At 54.1% G+C, this 19,303-nt stretch overlaps 1 long non-coding RNA gene across 1 annotated transcript in view; it reads right to left on the reverse strand.

Moving 5' to 3' along the window:
- LOC147105005 (uncharacterized) overlaps positions 1 to 14,189 on the reverse strand; it is a 77,851-nt gene extending 63,662 nt beyond the window's left edge. The window contains exon 1 of the long non-coding RNA XR_015081667.1: positions 13,802 to 14,189. This is a non-coding gene — a long non-coding RNA (uncharacterized LOC147105005). The remainder of the gene's footprint in view (positions 1 to 13,801) is intronic.
- Between the last annotated feature and the right edge of the window lie 5,114 nt (positions 14,190 to 19,303).

Genomic DNA, 19,303 nt, shown 5'->3' on the forward strand with positions numbered 1-19,303 from the left:
GCCTCAACTAAGGTGCAGGACATCTCTGTCGGTGGCTGTGAGGATCACTGTGGCTCTAAACTTCTATGCCAGCGGCTCCTTTCAGGCCGCTACTGGGGACATTGCTAACATCTCACAATTCGCGGTGCATTGCTGCATCCGTCAAGTGACTAATGCCCTCTTTAGAAGGAGACGGCAGTACATCTCCTTCCCAATGACCCCAGACAAGCAGCGAGAGTGTGCAGAGGGCTTCGCAAGGATAGCGGGCTTCCCCATGGTGCAGGGCGCCATTAACTGCACGCATGTGGCTTTGCGGGCGCCTCTAGAGATCCGCAACCGAAAGGGGTTCCATTCTTTGAATGTGCAGCTGGTCTGTGACCACCGACAGTTGATACTCGCTGTCAATGCCCACTTTCCAGGCAGCAGCCACGACGCCTTCATCCTGCGCCAGACTTCTGTGGCAGACCTTTTCGAGGCCCCGGCTCACCCAGGAGGCTGGCTTCTCGGGGACAAGGGCTATCCTCTGTGCCCCTGGCTGATGACCCTGCTCCATTCGCCCAGCACCCCTGCTGAAGAACGTTACAACGAGAGCCATCAAGCGACCAGGAACATCAGTGAGCACACAATCGGCGTGCTGAAGAAACGGTTCTGCTGTCTGGACTATTCCGGAGGAGCCCTTCAGTACTCACCTGAGCGAGTCTCCCACTTCGTGGTTGTGTGTTGCATGCTGCATAACCTGGCAATCCTCAGGACCCAGCCAATGCCACCAGACATTGAAGCACCAGCAGAGGAGGAGGAAGAGGAGCAGGAGGAGGAGGAGGAGGAGCACCAAGACGGGAGGGAGGCACAAACTGCAAGGGTCGTCCGTCAGAGGCTTATAGCAAGTCGCTTCTAGGCCCCTCTCAGGGAATGCTTGCTGCCATTCCAAGAACATGAATGGAACCGCTCTGCTACCCCTAAGCCGGTCAAGGCAAAAATTTGTGCAAAGAACAGACATGGACATTGTGAATAAAGAAACTTATTTATTTAACAAAATGTGTATCTTTCCCGCATGACAAAGCAATGGCAACAAAAAGCAAAACAAATAGACTGCCACATAACTGTCTCTCACACCCTGGAGACAATGTGCAAAACATAACCAACATTCAGACCAGCATCCTCGGCCTTGAATGAAACAAATAACAGAATTTAGCAGCACCTTCTACTTTTTCCCCCTCGATGGTGATCTGCTTCCCTTTCGGAATTGCCCCCTTCCCGCCCTGCAGCTCCTCCGTAATGGGACCCCAGTGGCTGCAGCAAGGCTGGGGGAGGCCTGCTGACTGTCCGAAACTAAGACCGCAGATGCCCTTGAGGGACGGCCTGGACCAGCTCTGGGCCTGGAGGGACGGCTGCTGACTGCTCCAACTCTGCATGGGCGGCAGCAGTCTGTCCTACAGGTGGTGGCAGCTGCAGTGGAGAAGTGCCAGTGGTGGCATCAGGAATGCTGTCATCCTGAGAGCGGACAGCAGCTCCCTGGTCGGCCAACACACTGGCACTCTGACGGGGCAGCACCGCAGCATGCGCAGCAATCGGTTGGTGCACAGATTGCTGGCCTGCTGTGGCGCGGCGAGGGCCCCGGGGAATCCTGCCCGATCCAGCGAGGGTGGCAGCAGTCAGTGCTCGCGTGGCCTCAATCTGCGTCTGCATGAGACCAGCCAGTGACTGCGTGGCAGCACTCAGCACTTGCGTGGCAGGTGCCAGTGCTTCGCCGAAGCCCTGGAGAATCCTTGCCAGTGCTGCGCCGAAGTCCTGCACACTCCTTGCCTGTGCTGCGCCGAAGTCCTGCACACTCCCTGCCTGTGCTGCGCCGAAGTCCTGGACACTCCTTGCCAGTGTCTCAATGGAGTCGGGCATCCTTGCCACTGCAGCCATGAGCTCAGTGTGCCTCAGCCCAGCCTGGGCGCTCATTTCTGCGAGGGCACGCACTTCTTCTGCGCTCTGTGCAGCAGCACTCGCGGCCCGACTCGCCCTCCGGGGAGACAGTGCCCCCGAGCTTCCCTACCCCCCTCGCGTTGCTGCAGGCCGCTGGGTCCTGGAGCTGTATCCTCATCCGACCATTCCCCCCCACTCCCCTCCATGGAAGGCGTCTCCCCAGTCTGGACATGGGCTGGCTCGCCTGAGGGTGGGATGGATGGTCAGGCTTCCTCCTCCTCCTCCACGCCTCCGGAGTCACTCGCACTGGCAACTTGAGGGCCTGGCTCCCGAGCTGGTGATGCAGCATCTGAAATCAGGGAGGTTCAAGAGTGGCTTTAGCGAAAGGACAGGGTGGCAGCAAGGGATGCATGAGTGCTGCAATGCTCTGAGTTGGCTCGAGAGTGAAAAAGCATGCTGGTGTGGGGAACAAGTGGAAGGAGAGAGGTCAAAAAGGTGATGACCTTACCATCGCTGTCCACAATGGGGTCGGCATCTCCAGAAGCGACGGGGCCACTCATCCGGCTTGCCACAATGCGGTGGACTCGCTCCTCCAGGTCTGTAAGGGTCTGCAGGTGAGGCCAGCCGCCTCTGGTACGAAGCTGTTGCCTTCTGTTATTCGCCAGCTTGGCCTGCAAGAGAAAGGACGGGGTGTGATGAAACATGCTGCCCTGATCTGGTATCACATGCCTCCCATGGTCAAATAGCCCTTACATAATGCACAGAGCTGAATGTGCGTGTGTGTTTCCAGAAAGGGCCATGGGTGCTGGATGACAGCTGGCCATTGGGGCTTTGCACACCCTCTGGCCATAAAGTGAGGTGCAGATGGAGGGATGAAGATGATTCTGAAAAAGGCACTCACCCTGACAACCCGAGTGAGATACATAGATACATAGAAGATAGGAGCAGGAGTAGGCCATTCAGCCCCTCGAGCCTGCTCCACCATTCAATGAGATCATGGCTGATCATCCAAATTCAGTACCCTGTCCCTGCCTTCTCCCCATATCCCTTGATCCCTTTAGCCTTAAGAAATATATCCAACTCTTTCTTGAATATACTTAATGAACTGGCCTCCACCGCCCTCTGTGGCAGAGAATTCCACAGGTTCACCACTCTCTGGGTGAAGAAATTCCTCCTCATTTCAGTCCTAAATGGCTTACCCCTTATCCTTAGACTATGACCCCTGGTTCTGGACTCCCCGGCCATCAGAAACATCCTTCCTGTATCTAGTCTGTCCAGGCCTGACAGAATTTTATAGGTTTCGATGAGATCCCCTCTCAATCTTCTAAACTCCAGTGAGTATAAGCCCAATCGACACAATCTCTCCTCATACGTCATTCCTGCCATCCCAGGTATCAGCCTGGTGAATCTTCGCTGCACTCCTTCCATGGCAAGAACGTCCTTCCTCAGGTAAGGCGACCAAAACTACACACAATACTCAAGGTGTGGTCTCACCAAGGCCCTGTACAACTGTAGCAAGACATCCTTGTTCTTGTACTCGAACCCTCTTGCTGCGAAGGCCAACATACCATTTGCCTTCTTAACCGCCTGCTGCACCTGCATGCTTACCTTCAGCGACTGGTGCACAAGAACACCCAGGTCTCTTTGCACTTCCCCTTCTCCCAATCTATTACCATTCAAATAATAATCTGCCTTCCTGTTTTTGCCACCAAAGTGGATAACCTCACATTTATCCACATTATAGTGCATTTGCCATGTTTCTGCCCAATCACCCAACCTGTCCAAATCGTGCTGGAGTTTCACGACATCCTCCTCACAGCATACCCTCCCACCCAGCTTTGTATCCATCTGCAAATTTGGAGATATTACATCCAATTCCCTCGTCCAGATCATTAATATATATTGTGAACAGCTGGGGTCCTAGGACCGATCTTTGCGGTACCCCACTAGTCACTGCCTGCCACTCGGAAAACGACCCGTTTATTTCAAGGCGTGAGGGCGTTGAACTTCTTCCTGCATTGCACAGGGGTCCTGGGAACCATGTTGCTGGAGGTGACTCTGTGGGAAACCTCCCTCCAAGCTCTGCGGTATTCGCTGTGTTGAGGCCCCCTGCCATTCTCCGGGTACACCACAGATCGCCTACGCTCCACCGCGCCAACCAGAGCATCCTATGCCCCCTCGCTGAAGCGCTGCGCTCTCTCCCTGGCCCTCTCCATATTGATGCAGTTTTGGACACCACAGGTAGGTTGCCGCCGAGTTTGAGGCCTACAAGGCGCAGGGTGTGGCTGCAGATGATAATTGATCCGCCCCTTTAAGAGCTGGCCAGCGCCAGCGTGTCTGGGTGAAATCGATAATTGACAGCACCTGCGCTGCGCCCGCCTGCGGGGAAATTGCGTCGCAACGCCGGGTTAGCGCCTTAAGACTATCGTGCAGCACCTGATTTAGCGCCGCGATCACCTTCAGGGGCACTGCAACCCAATATCACTCGAGGTGGCGATAAATTGCGCCTGGCGCTAAACTTTGCGCACCGCCAATACTAGCGCCCCAAACGGGGCGATACCGAATTTCTCCCCCTTAATGTTTAATAAATAATTTTAAAAATTTTAAAGTTTGAAAAGTGGGTAGCACTCTCGCCCCTGAGCCAGAAGGTTGTGGGTTCAAGTCCCACTCCAGGGATTTGAGCACATAAATCTAGGCTGAAACTCCAGTGCAGTGCTGAGGAAGTGCTGCACTGTCAGAGGTGCTGCCTTTCGGATGAGGCGTTAAACCGAGGCCCTCGTCTGCTCTCTCAGGACAAGAGCAGGGAGTTATCCCTGGTGTCGTGGCCAATATTTATCTTTCAATCAACATAACAGAAACAGATGATCCGGTCATTATCACATTGCTGTTTGTGGGATCTTGCTGTGCGCAAATTGGCTGCTGTGTTTCCCACATTACAACAGTGACCACACTTCACAAAAGTACTTCATTGGCTGTGAAGGGCTTTGAGGTGTCCGGTGGTCGTGAAAGGCGCTATATAAATGCTAGTCTTTCTTTTTGAATATCCCACCCGGTCTAATCCCACTCTCCTCCCCGTATCCTTTAATATCCGTCATCAGTGAGTGCAATGGTGTTGTCCCAATGCTGTGGCTGTGTGTTGTTTTCTCCTCTCCTCTCCTCAAAGTGCTGACTGTTGAGGGACGGTCTCACGGCCTCCAGCCAACCGCCATTAGCTAACGCCGTCAGTTCTTCATAGTGAGGTTCAGAATTCCCTCCCTCCACCTGCACCCTTCCCCATCCATCTCGCCCACACCCCTCCCCCCTCCCCTCTCCCCCTCCCCCCTCCTCCCCTCTCCCCCTCCCCCCTCCTCCCCTCTCCCCCTCCCCCTCCCCCTCTCTCCCCTCCTCCCCTCTCCCCCCTCTCTCACCCCTCCTCCCCTCCCCCCTCATCCTCGCCCCTCCTCCCCCTCCCCCTCATCCTCTCCCCTCTCCCCCTCCCCCTCTCTCACCCCTCCTCCCCTCTCCCCCTCCCCCTCTCTCACCCCTCCTCCCCTCCCTCCTCCCCTTGCCCCTCCTCCCCTCTCCCCCTCTCTCACCCCTCCTCCCCTCCCCCCTCGCCCCTCCTCCCCTCTCCCCCTCCCCCTGTCTCCCCCTCCTCCCCTCTCCCCCTCCCCCTCTCACCCCTCCAACCCTCTCCCCCTCCCCCTCTCTCACCCCTCCTCCCCTCGCCCCTCCGCCTCGCCCCTCCTCCGCTCTCCCCCTCCCCCTGTCTCCCCCTGTCTCCCCCTCCTCCCCTCTCCCCTCCCCCTCTCTCCCCTCCTCCCCTCCCCCTCCCCCTCCCCCCTCCTCCCCTCGCCCCTCCCCCTCTCTCCCCTCTCCCCCTCCCCCCTCTCACCCCTCCTCCCCTCCCCCCTCCCCCTCGCCCCTCCTCCCCCCTCCCCCTTCACCCCTCCCACTCTCTCCCGCTCCTCCCCTCCCCTCTCTCCCCCTCTCTCCCACTCTCCCCCTCCCTCCCCCTCCCCTCTCCCCCCTCCCCCTCCTCCCCTCTCCCCCTCTCCCCCTCCCCTTTCTCCACCTCCCACTCTCTCCCCCTGCTCCTCTCTCCCCCTCTCTCCCACTCTCCCCCTCCCACTCTCTCCCCCCTCCTCCCCTCTCCCCCTCCTCCCCTCTCCCCCTCCCCCTCTCTCCCCCCTCCTCCCCTCTCCCCCTCCCCCTCTCCCCCTCCCCCTCTCTCCCCCTCCCCCTCCTCCCCTCTCCCCCCCCACTCTGGGATAAGTCGGGCATGGAGATTTTTGCATGTGCCCTGCTTGGCGCCAGTTCACCCCCTAGCTAGAGTTCAGAGTTCAATAGATGCGAACATACAGGGCCTCAGTTCAGTTTAACAGCCCCTCTGACAGGGCAGCGCTCCCTCAGTACTGCCCCTCCGACAGTGCAGTGCTCCCTCAGTACTGCCCCTCCAACAGTGCAGCGCTCCCTCAGTACTGCCCCTCCGACAGTGCAGCATTCCCTCAGTACTGCCCCTCCAACAGTGCAGCGCTCACTCAGTACTGCCCCTCCGACAGTGCAGCGCTTCCTCAGTACTGCCCCTCCGACAGTACAGCACTCCCTCAGTACTGCCCCTCCGACAGTGCAGCGCTCCCTCAGTACTGCCCCTCCCGACAGTGCAGCGCTCCCTCAGTACTGCCCCTCCGACAGTGCAGCGCTCCCTCAGTACTGCCCCTCTGACAGTGCAGCACTCCCTCAGTACTGCCCCTCCGACAGTGCAGCACTTCCTCATTACTGCCCCTCCGACAGTGCGGCACTCCCTCAGTACTGCCCCTCTGACAGTGCAGCACTCACCTCAGTACTGCCCCTCCAACAGTGCAGCGCTCCCTCAATACTGCCCCCCCGACAGTGCAGTGCTCCATTAGTACTGCCCCTCCGACAGTACAGCGCTCCCTCAGTACTGCCCCTCGACAGTGCAGCACTCCCTCAGTACTGCCCCTCCGACAGTGCAGCACTCCCCTCAATACTGCCCCTCCGACAGTGCAGTGCTCCATTAGTACTGCCCCTCCGACATTGCAGCGCTCCCTCAGTACTGCTCCTCCGACAGTGCAGCGCTACCTCAGTACTGCCCCTCCGATAGTGCGGCCCAAGTGATGCCCAAGGCCCACATGATGCTATGGACGAGCTGCGCACCTGCATAAAATGATATAGGTAAAAAAACGGGCTGAGTCCTAAAAGCTGAATATAGGGAGTTAGGAGGTAAATTAAAAATAGGACCTCAAAGGTAGTAATCTCAGGATTGCTATCAGTGCCACGTGCTAGTCAGAGTAGAAATAGAAGGATGTTTCAGATGAATACGTGGCTAGAGGAATGGTGCAAGGGGGAGGGATTCAAATTCCTGGGACATTGGAACCGGTTTCTGGGGGAGGTTGGACCAGTACAAACTGAACGGTTTGCACCTGGGCAGGACCGGGGACCGATGTCCTAGGGGGGGTGTTTGCTAGTGCTCTGGGGGAGGGTTTAAACTAAAATGGCATGGGGTTGGGAACCTGAGCAGGGAGACAGAGGAAAGGGAAACAAGGATAGAAGCAAAGGACAGGTGGCAGTCAGAGAAATCAAGGGTTTAAATCAAACATGGCCACAGTAAATAATAATTCTAAAAGGTTTAAGAGTGTTAAAAAAACAAGCCTGTAGACTCTGGGGAGAAATTCGGTATCACCCCGTTTGGGGCGCTAGTATTGGTGGTGCGCAAAGTATAGCGCCAGGCGCACTTTCCTCGCCACTTCGAGCGATATTGGGTTGCAGCGCCCCTGAAGGTGATTGTGGCGCTAAATCAGGCGCTGCACGGTAGTCTTAAGGCGCAAACCCGGCGGCGCGACGCAATTTCTCCGTGGGCGGGCGCAGCACAGGTGCCGTCAATTATTGATTTCACCCAGACACGCTGACGCCGGCCAGCTCTTAAAGGGGCAGATCGATTATCATCTGCAGCCACACTCTGCACCTTGTAGGCCTCAAAATCGGCGGCAACCTACCTGTGGCGGGCAAAAACGTCAACCATATGGAGTGGGCCAGGGAGTGAGCAACCGAAGTTCTGTCCAAAACTGGCTGCCACTAATAATCCAGAACAGTCCCCTTAAAGAGCGCCCCCCGAGCCCGACAGCGACTGGGAAACGTGCCAGGTAACCTGTCCTTGTTAGCGCCAGGCGGAATGGAGGGGGCGCCGCTGAATTTCCGGTCCGGGGCGCCCAAAGGCGTTGCACACTGAAATGACGTCATGATCTGCGTACGTCGGTGAGCGGGCGCTACGGTTTAGCGCCGGCGCTAAATGTCCGCTCAATATGGGAAGAGGCGCAGGGTTCGCTGCGCCCAGGGCGCTAGTTGGTTAGCACCCCACTTCTCAACCTCTTTAGGCGCTAATGGGTGGCGCAAACAACTGAATTTTTCCCCCTCTGTGTCTTAATGCGAGGAGCATTCGTAATAAGGTGGATGAATTAGCTGTGCAAATAGAGGTAACGGATATGATATGATTGGGATTACAGAACATGGCTCCAAGGTTGACCAAGGCTGGGAACTCAACATCCAGGGGTATTCAATATTCAGGAAAGACGGGCAAAAAGGAAAAGGAGGTGGGGTAGCATTGCTGGTTAAAGAGGGGATTAACACAATTGTAAGGAAGGGATATTAGCTCTGATGATGTGGAATCTGTATGGGTAGAACTGAGAAAATACCAAGGGGCAGAAACGTTAGTGGGAGTGGTATAAAGACCTCCAAACAGTAATGCGGAGGTTGGGGATGGCATTAAACGGTAGCTAACCCACGCCTGGTCCTGCCTCCTCGAGGCGGGAAGGGGATTAATGCCAATTAACTGCCTGTTAACAGGTAGTTAACAGGCAGGTTTTTGCTAATCCTATTTTGAGCCCTGAAGTGTGAGCTTCCCGACGGCTCCGAACCTCGCCAGGGTCAGCGAGGCGGGCCGTCGGTCTGCCGGGGTCGGAGGGGCTGAGATGTCCGGTGTGCAGGTGAGTAATGGGTGCATGTGTGCAGAGGTAAGTGTGTGAGGTGTGTGCAAAGTGTTTTAATAAGTTTTACTTACCTTTACTTCTTCCTGCAGGCTTCCTCCCTTCAGGTCTCGGGAGTCCCTCAGCTCACCGGCACAGAAAGCAGAATGGCCGCTGAACTGTCAAAAGCTGCAGCTTCTGCTTTCTGGTCAGGAAGGCTTTCTAATTGAGTCTTGAGTAAAGACACAACTTAGACAGATTGTCAGTGATTGACAGCTTCACAGAGCCATCAAACGATGACATTTCCTCTGTCAAAAGCTCTTGACAGATGAAACGGCACTCGCTGACGTCACCTGTAACTGGCTTTCCCTTAATTGGCCTACTGAGCCCCGCTGGGCGGGCTTAACAAGGTCAATCAAGGGAAAAATAGTGTGGGTTGGCCACAAGTCGATGGAGGCGGGACTAAAACCCAACAAGTGGGAGTCCCGCCTCCAGAAAGGCTCCCCATTGACAAAATCCAGCCACTGTTAGTACAGGAGGAGGCCTTTCCACCCTTCTCACCTGCAATGAACTTAGGCCCCCACTTTTCTGCCTTTTCCCCATATTTGTATTCTTGCTCTATCCAATGGGATTGAATGTTTCTTCCAATACCCCCTTTTATGTAATCAGTGCTTATCTTGAGAGTATGTCCTTGTGTCCGTGATTTATTATCGAGATCTCCCAAACCCACGACCTCCGCCACCTAGAAGGACAAGGGCAGCCGGGGGCTGTGAACACGATTGGTGCTGCCTCTCCATTCTGTTCACCGTGTTGGGTGCACGGTGCCTTCACTCGGTGCTGATGCTCGATTTAATCAACAACAACAACACCTGTATTTATACAGCGCCTTTAACGTAGTAAAACGTCCCAAGGCTCTTCACAGGAGCGATTATTAAACAAAACTTGACACCGAGCCACATAAGGAGTATTAGGGCAGGTGAGAGGTAGGTTTTAGGAGCCCTCTTAAAGGAGGAGAGAGAGGCGGAGAGGTTTAGAAGGGAATTCCAGAGCTTAGGCCCAGGCAGCTGAAGGCACGGCCGACAATGGTGGAGCGATTAAATCGGGGATGCTCAAGAGGCCAGAATTGGAGGAGCTCAGGGTGTAGGGATGAAGGAGATTACAGAGATAGGGGGGGGCGAGGTCGTGGAGGGATCTGAAAACAAGGATGAGAATTTTGAAATCGAGGCGCTGTTTAATCAGGAGCCAATGTAGGTCAGCGAGCAGAGGTGATGGGCGAACGGGACTTGGTGCGAGTTAGGACACGGGGCAGCCGAGTTTTGGATGACCTCAAGTTTACGTAGGGTGGAATGTGGGAGACAAGCCAGGAGTGCGTTGGAATAGTCAAGTCTAGAGGTAACAAAGGCATGGATGAGGGTTTCAGCAGCAGATGAGCTGAGGCAGGGGCGGAGACGGGCGATGTTACGGAGATGTAAATAGGCGGTCTTAGTTAAGCTGCGGATATGTGGTCGGAAGCTCATTTCAGGGTCGAATATGACACCAAGGTTGCGAACAGTGTGGTTCAGCCTCAGACAGATGTTAGGGAGAGGGATGGAGTCGGTGGCTGGGGAACGGAGTTGGTGGCAGGGACTGAAAACAATAGCTTCGGTCTTCCTAATATTTAGTTGGAGGAGATTTCTGCTCATTCGATATTGGATGTGGGACAAGCAGTCTGACAAATTAGAGACAGTGGAGGGGGTCGAGATGGTGGTGGTGAGGTAGAGCTGGGTGTCATCAGCGTACATGTGGAAACTGATGCTGTGTTTCCCGATGATGTCGCCGAGGGGCAGCATGTAGATGAGAAATAGGAGGGGGCCAAGGCTAGAATCCAGCTGCCAATCTGATCCTCCCTTCTCCCTCGTTCTCGCACCGTTGCTTCTGCTCCTGCTCCTCATGCACGGTGCCAGTTCCGTCCACCTCGTGCTAATGCTGCTCCTTATCCGCCTCCCATCTATATACATATATACTTCTAATTTGTATGCACACTCTTATTCTATTTCCATTAGCAGCCAGCCAAACTGACCCAGGTTCACAGTCCATATCTTTCTGACCTCTGGTACTCATTATTTTTTTACTGCTGTTTACTTCTGGCAATTTCATTTTAAAATTAGAACAGTCGGTTAGGATCTGCAGGTGATAGTTATCCCCACTTTAGCTCTTATAATTCAAGCTCCTTCTCTTATTCATGACCTCTACAAAAGTCAGCAAACCCGCAGTCCCTAGCAACCAAAACTATAGAGAGATAGAAAAAAAGAAAAAAGACAGACTTGCATTTCTATAGCGCCTTTTACAACCTCAGGGCGCCCCAAAGCGTTTCACAGCCAATGATGTACTTTTGAAGTGGAGTCATTGTTGTAATGTGAGAAAAGCAGCAGCCAATTTGTGCACAGCAAGGTCCCACAAACAGCAGGTCTCGTTGCACTTCCCCTTCTCCCAATCTATTGCCGTTCAGATAATAATCCGCCTTCCTGTTTTTGCCACCAAAGTGGATAACCTCGCATTTATCCACATTGTACTGCATCTGCCCAATCACCCAACCTGTCCAGATCATACTGGAGTTTCTCAGCATCCTCCTCACAGCACACACGCCCACCCAGCTTTGTGTCGTCTGCACACTTGGAGATATTACATCTAGTTCCCTCATCTAGATCATTAATATATATTGTGAATAGCTGGGGTCCAAGGACCGATCCCTGCGGTACCCCACTAGTCACTGCCTGCCACTTGGAAAAAGACCCGTTTATTCCAACTCTTTGCTTCCTATCTGCCAACCAGTTCTCTATCCAAGTCGGTACCTTACCCCCAATCCCATGTGCTTTAACTTTGCACGCTAATCTCTTATGCGGGACCTTATCAAAAGCCCAGCTTGTGGGTTAACCCTTGGGTGCTCCTGCTGGGCTGTGTAGCCCCAGCACCTTCCGTTCTGGAAGCGCCGTACACCTTCGGTACAACCGTCCGGAAATGTGCAAGGGGCCGAGCGCCTGCTTTAGGCGGCTACCAGGAACACCTGAAAAATTGTCCAACCCAATTTGGAGTTGGAGGTTTTTCAGGCATCCTTGGGGCCCGAAGCGGCCCCTTTGTTCCCATTTTGCGCCAGTAAAACAGGCCCAACGAGGTCCAATTTCACCCCTCTGATGCCTTAAACGTTGTGTAAAAGAAACTTGGATCTTGCACTGTTCTTCAGGAGGAGGCCATTCAGCCCCTCGAGCCTGTCCTGCCATTCTATTAGATCATGGCTGATCTGAACCTCAACTCTGTCCACCCGTCTTTGCTCTGTGTTCCTTGAGACCCTGGCCTAACAGAAATCGGTTCTGAAACTTTCAGTGGACCCCCGGCCTCAACAGCTTTTTGGGGGAGAGTTCCAGATTTCCACCACCCTTTGTGTGAAGAAGTGCTTCCTGACATCACCCCTGAACGGCCTGGCTCTAATTTTAAGGTTCTGCCCCCTTGTTCTGGACTCTCCCCACCAGAGGAAATAGTTTCTCTCTAGCTATCCTATCGAATCCTTTAATCATCTTAAACACCTCGATTAGGTCACCCCTTAATCTTCTAAACTCGAGGGAATACAAGCCCAGCCTATGCAACCTGTCCTCGCAATTTAACCCTTCCAAGGCCAATATAACCTTCCTGAGGTGCGGTGCCCAGAACTGAACACAGTCGCTCCAGATGGGGTCTGACCAGAGCTTTAGCCATTGGCAGGATAGGCGCACCAACGTCAGTGTTCTCGCTCAGGCCAACATCTCCAGCATCGAAGCTTTGACCACGCTCGATCAGCTCCGATGAACGGGTCACATCGTCCGCATGCCCGATACGAGACTCCCAAAACAAGCGCTCTACTCGGAGCTCCGACACGGCAACAGAGCCCCAGGTGGGCAGAACAAACACTTCAAGGACACCCTCAAAGCCTCCTTGAAAAAGTGTAACATCCCCACCGACACCTGGGAATCCCTGACCCAAGGCCGCACAAAGTGGAGGAGAAGCATCCGGGAAGGCGCCGAACACCTCAAGTCTCTGCGCCGGGAGCAAGCGGAAGCCAAACGCAGGCAGCGGAAGGAGCGCACGTCAACCCAAGCACCCCACCCACCCGCCCCTTCAACCACCGTCTGCCCCACCTGTGACAGAGACTGTAGGTCCCGCATTGGGCTAATCAGTCACCTGAGAACTCATTTTTAATGTGGAAGCAAGTCATCCTCGGTTCCGAGGGACTGCCTGAGAAGAAGAAGCCTAAGAAGATACAAGTGAAGTATCACTTCCACTTTCTTGTATTCCAGTCCCCTTGAGTTAAAGGCCAACATTCCATTAGCCTGTTAAATTATTTTTTTCGACACGTCTGCTAGTTTTTAGTGATTTCTGTACATGTACATCCAAATCTCTCTACTCCTCCACAGTTCCTAAACTTCTCTCCACAAGCTCAGACTGTGGGCACTGTGCCAACTGTTAGCTCGTGCTTTCCAGTGCGAAGCAGTTATCATAAAAACATGAGAGCACCAGAATTAGGAGCAGGTGTCGGCCATTCAGCCCCTCGAGCCTGCCCCACCATTCAATAAGATCATGGCTGATCTTCCACCTCAACACTCTACTTTCCTGCCCGATCCCCATGTGAATTTACAGGAACGTTTCGAAACCTCAAGTTAAAATCACAGGGAACAAAACTCATTTTCAAAACCTGACATAAAACCAGAAATAGCTGGTGCGTTGATCATACAAATGCTCTTGGGGTGCACCCAGGGATTTCAATCTTTGTACTTTGCTTCCAACCGCACTCGATAGATTTTAAACAGCGGAGCCAGAAATACAAAGGTTACAAAACAGCACTGTGTTATTATAAAATCTAGTTTGTGTTTTATTTAATGACACATCGTAGTGCGCTGTGCAAATGTCTGATCTGAAACATTGTTTCTTATTGCACTCACCCGCTGGAGCCAAGGGATCAACGCCACGGGCATTCTCGCTGATCGCCAACTCACCCCGGAGGAGAATCCCACCCAACCGGCATTTCCACCGATGACAGGCAGTGCCAGTGAGCCACTGATGGGCTCTCTCACCAACGGGCAATGCCGTCATCGAGCTCCTCCCCCAATGGGCAATACCATCATCGAGCTCCCCCAATGGGCAATACCATCATCGAGCTCCCCCAACGGGCAATACCATCATCGAGCTCCCCCAATGGGCAATACCATCATCGAGCTCCCCCAACGGGCAATACCATCATCGAGCTCCCCCAACGGGCAATACCATCATCGAGCTCCTCCCCCAACGGGCAATACCATCATCGAGCTCCCCCAACAGGCAATACCATCATCGAGCTCCTCCCCCAACGGGCAATACCATCATCGAACTCCCCCCCCCCAATGGGCAATACCATCGTCGAACTCCCCCCCCAACGGGCAATACCATCATCGAGCTCCTCCCCCAATGGGCAATACCATCATCGAGCTCCCCCAACAGGCAATGCCATCATCGAGCTCCTCCCCCAACGGGCAATACCACCATCGAGCTCCCCCAATGGGCAATACCATCATCGAGCTCCCCCAACGGGCAATACCATCATCGAGCTCCTCCCCCAATGGGCAATACCATCATCGAGCTCCTCCCCCAACGGGCAATACCATCATCGAACTCCCCCCCCCCCAACGGGCAATAACATCGTCGAACTCCCCCCCCAATGGGCAATACCGTCATCGAGCTCCTCCCCCAACGGGCAATACCATCATCGAGCTCCTCCCCCAACGGGCAATACCACCATCGAGCTCCCCCAACAGGCAATGCCATAATCGAGCTCCTCCCCCAACGGGCAATACCACCATCGAGCTCCCCCAATGGGCAATACCATCATCGAGCTCCCCCAACGGGCAATACCATCATCGAGCTCCTCCCCCAATGGGCAATACCACCATCGAGCTCCCCCAATGGGCAATACCATCATCGAGCTCCTCCCCCAACGGGCAATACCATCATCGAGCTCCTCCCCCAACGGGCAATACCACCATCGAGCTCCCCCAATGGGCAATACCATCATCGAGCTCCTCCCCCAACGGGCAATACCATCATCGAACTCCCCCCCCCCCAACGGGCAATAACATCGTCGAACTCCCCCCCCCCAATGGGCAATACCGTCATCGAGCTCCTCCCCCAATGGGCAATACCATCATCGAGCTCCTCCCCCAACGGGCAATACCATCATCGAGCTCCCCCAACGGGCAATACCATCATCGAACTCCCCCCCCCAATGGGCAATACCATCATCGAACTCCCCCCCCAACGGGCAATACCATCATCGAGCTCCTCCCCCAATGGGCAATACCATCATCGAGCTCCCCCAATGGGCAATACCATTGTCGAGCTCCCCCAACGGGCAATACCATCATTGAGCTCCTCCCAACGGGCAATACCATCATCGAACTCCTCCCCCAATGGGCAATACCATCATCGAGCTCCTCCCCCAACGGGCAATACCATCATCGAGCTCCTCCCCCAACAGGCAATACCGTCATCAAGCTCCTCCCCCAACGGGCAATACCATCATCGAACTCCCCCCCCCCCCAACGGGCAATACCATCGTCGAACTCCCCCCCCAACGGGCAATACCGTCATCGAGCTCCTCCCCCAATGGGCAATACCATCATCGAGCTCCTCCCCCAACGGGCAATACCATCATCGAGCTCCCCCAATGGGCAATACCATCATCGAACTCCCCCCCACAACGGGCAATACCATCATCGAACTCCCCCCCCAACGGGCCATACCATCATCGAGCTCCTCCCCCAATGGGCAATACCATCATCGAGCTCCCCCAATGGGCAATACCATCATCGAGCTCCCCCAATGGGCAATACCATCATTGAGCTCCTCCCAACGGGCAATACCATCATCGAACTCCTCCCCCAACGGGCAATACCATCATCGAGCTCCTCCCCCAACGGGCAATACCATCATCGAGCTCCTCCCCCAACGGGCAATACCGTCATCGAGCTCCTCCCCCAATGGGCAATACCATCATCGAGCTCCCCCAACGGGCAATACCATCATCAAGCTCCTCCCAACGGGCAATACCATCATCGAACTCCCCCAACGGGCAATACCATCATCGAGCTCCTCCCCCAACGGGCAATGGCACCATCAACCTCTCGCACTGACGGTCATTAACATTAACGAGCTCTCACATTGACAATCAATACCAGTAGCGAGCTCTCGCCCCGACTGGCATTAAAGCTGACAGAGGTGGACTTTCGTTGACAGCCCGTGATGTGCAAAGGATAATGGAGGTGCTGTAGCTCGCACAGCCGCCCTATCCCCCAGCCCCCGCCATCCCTGGAACGCCCCCCGCCATCCCTGGACCCCCACCTCTGCTCTGACGCTCCCTACCAACAGCGCTAGAGGCGAGGCTGTGGCCATTCTCACACAGAGTATCAAGGCCATCGGGTGAAGTGCCTTCCGCTGGGCAGCATGATTCCTGCTGCAACCACCCCCTCAATATTGATCCCTCAACCAACATCACTAAAAACAGATTATCTGGTCATTTATCTCATTGCTGTTGTGGGAGCTTGCTGTGTGCAAATTGGCTGCCGCGTTTCCAACATTACAACAGTGACTACACTTCAAAAAGTCCTTCAGTGAAGCGCTTTGAGACGTCCTGAGGTTGTGAAAGGTGCTATAGAAATGCAAGTCCTTTTTCGTCATCAATTCATTATCCCTTCAATAATAGAGAACGTGGAAACTCTCTCACGGTCGGGGGCATCAGAGATTGAAGGTGGTGCCCACCCGTTGACTGAGAGTAGGGTGCCAGTCTGCTGCCAGTTGATCTCTGTGTTTGGTTGTTGTTTCTCATGGAGCTTTTTGGCACGGGCTGCCTGGACTTCAGGGGCAGAATTTAAAGTATTTGTGATAATGATTGAAGACTGAAATAGTAACAGATGTTCGTAATATTTTCCAGGCTCACTGAGCGCAGAAAAACATCGGCCTTGGAATTGGTTTGTGCCGGCCTGCCGGCAATAACTGGGCAGCAGGGCTTGACCACCGGATGGGTAGGCCCCAGGCACACCCAATATCGGGCCTTGGGCCTCAGGCTTGGGCGGGGCGCTGCAGAAACCTGCTGGGTCTCCTCCGGCAGCTCACCGGCAAAGAACATTCGAAATTCGGGCCACCGCGTCACCGGTAGCGAGCCTCTGGTAGGTATTGGGCGGGAGGGGGGGAGCTGAGGTGGGTGGGGAATGGGAGAGGAGGGACTGGGAGAGGAGGGAATGGGAGAGGAGGGACTGGGAGAGGAGGGACTGGGAGAGGAGGGAATGGGAGAGGAGGGAATGGGAGAGGAGTGACTGGGAGAGGAGGGACTGGGAGAGGAGGGAATGGGAGAGGAGGGACTGGGAGAGGAGGGAATGGGAGAGGAGGGACTGGGAGAGGAGGGACTGGGAGAGGAGGGAATGGGAGAGGAGGGACTGGGAGAGGAGGGACTGGAAGAGGAGGGACTGGGAGAGGAGGGAATGGGAGAGTATTTCCAGCATTTTCTGTTTTTATTCCCAATTTCAATCGCTCCGCCATTGGTGGCCGTGCCTTCAGCTGCCTGGGCCCTAAGCTCTGGAATTCCCTCCCTAAACCTCTCTGCCTCTCTCTCCTCCTTTAAGATGCTCTTTAAACCGACCTATTTGACCATCTACCCTAATATCTCATGTGGCTCGGTGTTAAATTTTGTTTGATAACGCTCCTGTGCAGCGCCTCAGGATGTTTTACTACGTTAAAGGTACTGTATAAATACAAGTTGTTGTTGTTGCTGGGATCGGCTGCTTTGTCCCCGAGATGTGTTTTTACAGTTTCTCCACCACCCCACCATCCTGGGCCGTTTTCTGCATGTAACCTCCGCCTCACTCCGGCGAGTGGAGATGCGAGTTCCGGGCTCTGAATACTGGGTTTGACATCCAGTGACAGCCTCCTCGTCACCTCTGGCCGGGTCTCCTGTGAGTCAGGCTAACGATCAGCCCGAGTGAGAAGGGGCTTTGTTACAGAGACGACCCAGAGCGCGATCTGCTGGATGTAAAACAGCGGAAGAAATGGGTTGCCTCTTGTCACATTCGGCACGGAAGAGGAGGAGGAGGAGAAGAACAGAAGGAGAAAGAAAAGGAGGAGGAGGAAGACGGGAACCTCCTTCTCAAGAAGTTGGGTAGATGCTGCAGTGGGGGCACTTCCTGATTGACCAGCAGATGCCGTGACTGGCGGAGTTGTACATTCCTATGTTCTTCTGCTGCAAATCCTCAGTCCGTGTCTCCTCGTTAGCGATACACCAACCAGTGGAAACGATCTGTTACTATTTACCCTCTCAAAATCTTCAGTCACTTTGAAAACCTTTATTAAGACCCACGTAACCCTCTCTGGTCCTGTGAAAATAGCCTTAACCTTTTGAGTCTTTCTTTATAACTACAATCACTCCTTCCGAGTATAACTCCAGTGGATCTTTGCTGTCCCCTTTCTATGGCTCCGATAATCTTCCTATAACAGAGTGCCTGGAACTGCACACTGTACTCCAACTGTGACATAACCAATATCCTGTACAAATTTGACATCAATTTCTTAATTTTATATTCAATTTCTGTTACATGTAGGTGAGAACACAAAATAAATTTACATTTTGATTGTCACAGACTGAAATGTTGGACAAATAGTACAATGGGTTTGTCAAAATAACTGGTGCTGAGCACTGAATCCGCATTTCCCGAGGCAGTGTGTGGATCCTGTTTTTTTTTTTGAGAAAATGAGGTAGAGAATGTACATCCCTCATGAGAGCATCAGCCCACCCAGAGCACTGCACCAAATACTGCACTGGACACTGGATGAGGGTCGTCCAAACAACTGGGCACTGGAGGAAGGGCATAAATACTGGGGGGCACTGGTGGCATAAGCGTGAATACTGGACAGGTCACTGCAATGATTCTCGAGAGCTTCGCTGTTCTAGGGAGCACCAAGCCAAAAGGGACCTCAGTTTATCATCCAATTGGACTCCCTCCCAGCGCACGTTGCGGGAGCAGGGACTCCACAGACGCTCTGCGGGGGGTGAGGACACCCAGACAGTCTGCGGGCTCCTACTGTCTCCAGAGCGGTTGAGGCCGATTGTCCATCAGTTAGTTATTGCTGGAAATGAAAGTTGAGGTCCATGGCTTAATACAAAGGCCCATCTCTACGACCTCCTAAACCCTCATGCCTGCTTGGATTCAATACATGAGAGGCGGAGGGGGGTGGGGGGAGAGGGAAAAATGCTTTCATCCCATCGGAGCGACACTGAGGGAACACAACAGAACAGAACGTAGTGACCTCTGGAAGGTAAACTCCAGGTACAACCATCTCTGGTTAAAAAAACTCGGCACCATTGCATTGATCAGCAGATCCTTCCTCAGAATTAGAATCATTTCACTGCACTTCATTCTCGG

This window comes from Somniosus microcephalus, chromosome 18 (assembly GCF_052327205.1).
Source record: "Somniosus microcephalus isolate GS21.2 chromosome 18, FLI_Smic_1.0, whole genome shotgun sequence".
In the NCBI taxonomy this organism is placed as follows: Eukaryota; Metazoa; Chordata; class Chondrichthyes; order Squaliformes; family Somniosidae; genus Somniosus; species Somniosus microcephalus.